Source organism: Neomonachus schauinslandi, chromosome 5, assembly GCF_002201575.2.
Source record: "Neomonachus schauinslandi chromosome 5, ASM220157v2, whole genome shotgun sequence".
In the NCBI taxonomy this organism is placed as follows: domain Eukaryota; kingdom Metazoa; phylum Chordata; class Mammalia; order Carnivora; family Phocidae; genus Neomonachus; species Neomonachus schauinslandi.
Genome location: NC_058407.1, coordinates 104,372,302 through 104,378,864, shown reverse-complemented (window position 1 = coordinate 104,378,864; position 6,563 = coordinate 104,372,302).

Here is a 6,563-nt window from a genome sequence, read left to right as displayed (position 1 = left end):
TGATCTCTCCCTTTTCATTCATAATTTTATTAATTTGGGTCCTTTCTCTTTTCTTTTGGATAAGTCTGGCCAGTGGTTTATCAATCTTAATAATTCTTTCAAAGAACCCGCTTCTAGTTTCGTTGACTGTTCTACTGTATTTCTGGTTTCTATTTCATTGATCTCTGCTCTAATCTTTATTATTTATCTTCTCCTGCTTGGTTTAGGTTTTATTTCCTGTTCTTTCTCCAGCTCCATTAGGTATAAGGTTAGCTTGTGTATTTGGGATTTTTTTTAATTTTCTGAGAGAGGCTTGGATGGCTATGTATTTCCCTCTTAGGACAGCCTTTGCAGTATCCCATAGGTTTTGGACTGAAGTGTTCTCATTCTCATTAGTTTCCATGAATTGTTCGAGTTCTTCTTTAATTTCCTGGTTGATCCAATCATTCTTTAGCAGGATGGTCTTTAACTTCCAAGTATTCAAATTCCTTTCAAATTTTTCCTTGTGATTGAGTTCCAGTTTCAAAGCATTGTGGTCTGATAACATGCAGGGAATAATCTCAATCTTTTGGTATTGGCTGAGATCTAATTTGTGACCTAGTATGTGGTCTGTTTTGGAGAAAGTTCCATGTGCATTTGAGAAGAATGAGTATTCTGTTGTTTTAGGATGGAATGTTCTGTGTATATCTACAAAGTCCTTCTGGTCTCATGTGTCATTCAAAGCTCTTGTTTTTTTTTGTTGATCTTCTGTTTAGATGATCTGTCCAATGCTGATAGTGGAGTGTTAAAATTTCCTACTATTTATGTATTATTGTCAATCTGATTCTTTATTTTGGTTAACAGTTGGGTTAGGTAGTTGGCTGCTCCCATGTTGGGGGCATAGATATTTACAATTATTAGATTTTCTTGTTGGATAGACCCTTTAAGAATGATATAGTGTCCTTCTGTATCTCTTACTATTTTCTTTAGCTTAAAATCGAATTTGTCTGATATGAAAATTGCTATCCCAGCTTTCTTTTGAGGTCTGTTGGCATGAAAAATGGTTCTCCATCCCCTCACTTTCAGTCTGGAGGTGTCTTTAGGTTCAGAATGAATCTCTTGTAAACAGCATATGGATGGGTCCTGTCTTTGTATCCAATTTGCAACCCTGTGACATTTCATGGGAGCGTTTAGGCTGTTCACATTGAGGGTTACTACTGAAAGAGATGTATTTATTGCCATCCTATTGTCTGTACAATCCCTGTTGCTATGGATTGTCTCTGTAAATTTCTGGTCTATATTACTCTTGGGGTCTTTCTTCTTTTATAGAATCCCCCTTAGTATTTCTTGCAGGGCTGGCTTGGTGGTCATATATTCTTTCAGTTTCTGCCAGTACTGGAAGCTCTTTATCTCTCCATCTATTCTGAATGACAGCCTTGTTGGATAAAGTATCCTTGGCTGCATTTTCTTCTCATTTAGTACCCTGAATATGTCTTGCCAGCCCTTTCTGGCTTGCCAGGTCTCTGTGGAGAGGTCTAACGTTATTCAGATGTTCCTCCCTCTGTACCTAAGAAATCTCTTCCCCCTACCTGCCCTTAGGATGGTTTCCTTGGTTCTAAGATTTGCCAGTTGTTTTTTTTTTTTATATATGACAGAGAGAGACACAGCGAGAGAGGGAACACAAGCAGGGGGAGTGGAGGAGGGAGAAGCAGGCTTCCTGCAGAGCAGGGAGCCCGATGTGGGGCTCGATCCCAGGACCCTGGGATCATGACCTAAGCCGAAGGCAGATGCTTAACCATCTGAGCCACCCAGGCGCCCCAAGATTTGCAAGTTTTGCTATTACCCGCTGGGGCATTGGTCTGTTCTCCTCTTTGCCTCTAGGACATGAATGCTTGTTTCATTCCCCAGATCACGGAAGTTCTCAGCTATGATTTGCTCAAATATATCTTCTGGTCCTCTCTCTCTCCACCACCTCAGGGATCCCAATAATTCTGACATTGGAGCATTTTATGGCATTGTTGATTTCCCTAAGTCTGTTCTCATGGATTTTAAGCTGTTTGTTCCAGGTCTCTCCTGTTCCTTCCTTTCTATCAGTTTATCTTATAGATCACTACTTTGTTCTTCTACCTCATTTACCCTAGCTTTTAGAGTATCTAGTTTAGACTGCAACTCATTCATAGCATTTTTAAGTTTGGCCTGATTAGCTCTCATTTCTGCCCTTAGAGATTGTATGTTGCCATTGTTTTCTCAAGCCTAGCTATTGTCTTCATAATTGTTACCCTGAAGTCTATTTCTGACATCTTGCTTATATCCATATCCATTAGGTCTGTGGGAGACACCATTGTCTCTGGTTCTTTTCTTTATTGGTAGTTCCTCCTCTTGGTCATTCTTTTGGGAGGTCATTGAGGGGATGTACAGAGTCAAATATATTAACCACAATCCAGGCAAGATGCACCCTGGGAAAGTTTGGAGCAGGCGGAAGCTACCACCAAAAACTCCTAGCCAAAATGAAACCTAAGAATAAGATTTAAGAAGTTAAAAAAAAGGGGGGGGGGTTGGGGGGGGAGTTATAATCTCTCAAGGTGGGTGAGGTAGGATGTTTCAGTTCTCCCTGGGTGTATTTTGTTCTCTTTGTTAGAGAACACTACTTCCCAGAGTTACAGGCAAATTAAAACTGGTATATATATAAAGGTAGTATTATATAGGGAAAAAAGGACAATGTTGAAGCTTATATGTAAGAAAGAAAAGGAAAAAAATATAGGTTTGAAAAATTACAAGTTAAAAAGCTACTATGGAATATGTTGTATTAAACATCTAGTTGAAATGGTAAGTAGGTAAAAAGAAAAAAACAGACAAAAAACATGAAAAAAAAAGTTGTATCTAAGAAATACACAGGCCATGAGGCAACACCAGGAGCTCAATATACTATTTTCCCCTGGTGTTGGGGTTTTATAGTTTTTATGGGGACTCTAGGGTTGTCCTCCTCTTGTTCTTCCAGCTTGTCTTCTGGGGGACGGGCCTACTGGGTAGTTTTTCAGGCAACTCTGCTTGGGCAGAGTTGCCCTGCCCCCTATCAAGGGGCTGGGCTCCATGATTGATTTGTGAATGAACAGCCCAAAACTGTTTTTTTGGGCTTTTGTTCTCTGGTGGCCTTTTTGGAGGGTCAGAGCAAAGGAAAATGTCCTAACCCCGACCTCTGCCCCAGAGGAGAGAAGTCACAGTCTGCTTCTGTCTAAACCCTCCAGAACTCACAGTCTCCCTCTCTGTAAGCGCCACTGAAAACCACAGCCTCCCACAGGCAGTGCACGCCCCCAGTGATACTTTCAGCAGTGGACTTAGGCCCCCGCTTGTCTCTGGCCCCTGTGCTTCCAAAACTGCAAGGATCCTGGTCTGCGCGGGTGGCAGCAGCAGCAACGGCCACCCCTGGTCCGCAGGCACAGGTCCACACAACCAGGGCCCTGGACCTGAGGTTTGCCCCTTAAGCTCCTGGATCTTTTTTGAGCACTGTTACCAGGCCCTTCCCATCCCACCGCCACCTCTCTGCAAGCTATCGCTGGTCCCCAGGTGCAGGATGCATTTGCACTGGGGTATTATATTACTTTCCAGTGGCTGGCTTCTGGTGGCTCCCACCCCCTTCTGTTTATCCTCTGATATCTGTCCAGGCAATCACAACTCCATCTTTCAAACTCCAGACTGATGATCTTCTGCCACTGTAGAGATCCAGACATATAATCTTACATCTCAGGTGATTTCGTGGGTGTTCAGAATGGTTTGGTAGACATCAAGCTAAATTCAGGGGACTGGTTGAAAAGAAATCCCCCACTCCTCCACCATCTTGCCCCCAAGAGCCAGCTCTTGAAGAAGACATATATATATATGTATGTATAATCTAGTAAACCAAGAAAAGAGACGAGACATAATAATATCAGGAATAAAACAAGGAATATTACTATAGACTTTGCAGACATCAAAAGGATAATAAAGGAATACAACAAAACTCTACATATACCATTTGACAACTTAGATGAAATAGACCAATTCCTTAAAAAACACAAACTACAACTCACCTTATGTATACAACTATTTATAATAGATAATTTGCATAGCCCTATAACTATTAAGCACATTGAATTTTAATTGAAAACTCCCAAAAATCAAATCTGTAGGCTATATGATTTCACTGAAGAATTGTAACAAATTTTTTTCCTTCCTACTATCTTTTTATTTTTTAACATATAATGTATTATTTGTTTCAGAAGTACAGGTCTGTGGTTCAAGGGTCTTACACAATTCACAGCACTCACCCACCATATATCCTCCCCAATATCTATCACCCAGCCACCCCATCCTTCCCACTCCCCCACTCCAGCAACCCTCAGTTTGTTTCCTGAGATTAAGAATTCCTCATATCAGTGAAATCATATGATACATGTCTTTCTCTGAGGACTTATTTCACTCAGCATAATACCCTCTAGTTACATTCACATCATTGCAAATGGCAAGATTTTGGTGAGTTTTTTTGGTTTGTTTTTTGTTTTTTTTGATGGCTGCATAATATTCCACTGCGTGTGTGTGTGTGTGTGTGTGTGTGTGTGTGTATATATATATATATATACATGACATCTGTTTTTATCCATTCATCTGTCGATGGACACCTTGGCTCTTTCCATAGTTTGCCTATTGTGGACATTGCTGCTATAAACAGTGGGGTGCACATACCCCTTCGGATCCCTACTTTTGTATCTTTGGGGTAAATACCCAGTACTGCAATTGGTGGGTCATATGGTAGCTCTATTTTCAACTTTTTGAGCAACCTCCATATTGTTTTCCAGAGTGGCTGCACCAGCTTGCATTCCCACCAACAGTGTAGGAGGGTTCCCCTTTCTCCACATCCTCACCAACATCTGTCGTTTCCTGACTTGTTAATTTTAGCCATTCTGACTGGTGTGAGATGGTATCACATTGAGGTTTTGATTTGGATTTCCCTGATGCCGAGTGATGTTGAGAACTTTTTCATGTGTCTGTTGGCCATTTGGATTTCTTCTTTGGAAAAATGTCCGTTCATATCTTCCGCCCATTTCTTGATTGGATCATTTGTTCTTTGGGTGTTGAGTTTCCTAAGTTCTTTATAGATTTTGGATACTAGCCCTTTATCTGATATGTCATTTGCAAATATCTTCTCCCATTCTGTCGGTTGTCTTTTGGTTTTGTTGACTGTTTCTTTTGCTGTGCAAAAGCTTTTTATCTTGATGAAGTCCCAATAGTTCATTTTTGCCTTTGGCAATGTTTCTAGGAAGAAGTTGCTGCGACTGAGGTCGAAGAGGTTGCTGCCTGTGTTCTCCTTGAGGATTTTGATGGACTCCGGTCTCACATTGAGGTCTTTCAACCATTTTGAGTCTATTTTTGTGTGTGGTGTAAGGAAATGGTCCAGTTTCATTCCTCTGCATGTGGCTGTACAATTTTCCCAACACCACTTGTTGAAGAGACTGTCTTTTGCCATTGGACATTCTTTCCTGCTTTGTCAAAGATTAGTTGACCATAGAGTTGAAGGTCCATTTCTGGGCTCTCTATTCTGTTCTATTGATCTATGTGTCTGTTTTTGTGCACCATACTCTCTTGATGATGACAGCTTTGTAATACAGCTGTAAGTCCGGAATTGTGATGCCACCAGCTTTGCCTTTCTTTTTCAACATTCCTCTGGCTCTTCAGGGTCTTTTCTGGTTCCATAGAAATTTTAGGATGATTTGTTCCATTTCTTTGAAAAAAGTGGATGGTATTTTGATAGGGATTGCATTGAATGTGTAGATTGCTCTAGGTAGCATTGACATCTTCACAATATTTGTTCTTCCAACCCATGAGCATGGAACCTTTTTCTATATCTTTGTGTCTTCCTCAATTTCTTTCATGATTATTTTAGTTTTCTGAGTACAGATCCTTTGCCTCTTTGGTTAGATTTATTCTTAGGAATCCTATGGTTTTGGGTGCAATTGTAAATGGGATCGACTCCTTAATTTGTCTTTCTTCTGTCTTGTTGTGGGTGTATAGGAATGCCACTGATTTCTGTGCATTGATTTTATATCCTGCCACTTTACTGAATTCCTGTATGAGTTCTAGCAGTTTTGGAGTGGAGTCTTTTGGGTTTTCCCCATAAAGTATCATATCATCTTCAAACAGTGAGAGTTTGACTTCTTCTTTGCTGTTTTGGATGCCTTTTATTTTTTTTGTTGTTGTTGTCTGATGGCTGTGGCTAGGACTGCTACTACTATGTTGAATAGCAGTGGTGATAGTGGACATCCCTGCCATGTTCCTGACCTTCAGGAGAAAGCTCTGTTTTTCCCCATTGAGAATGATATTCATTGTGGGTTTATCATAGATGGTTTTTATGATCTTGAGGTATGTACCCTCTATCCCTATACTCTGAAGAGTTTTGATCAAGAAAGGATGCTGTACTTTGTCAAATGGTTTTTCTGCATCTATTGAGAGGATCATATGGTTCTTGTTCTTTCTTTTATTAATGTATTGTATCACATTGATTGATTTGCAGATGTTGAACCAACCTTGCAGCCCAGGGATAAATCCCACTTGGTCGTGGTAAATAATCCTTT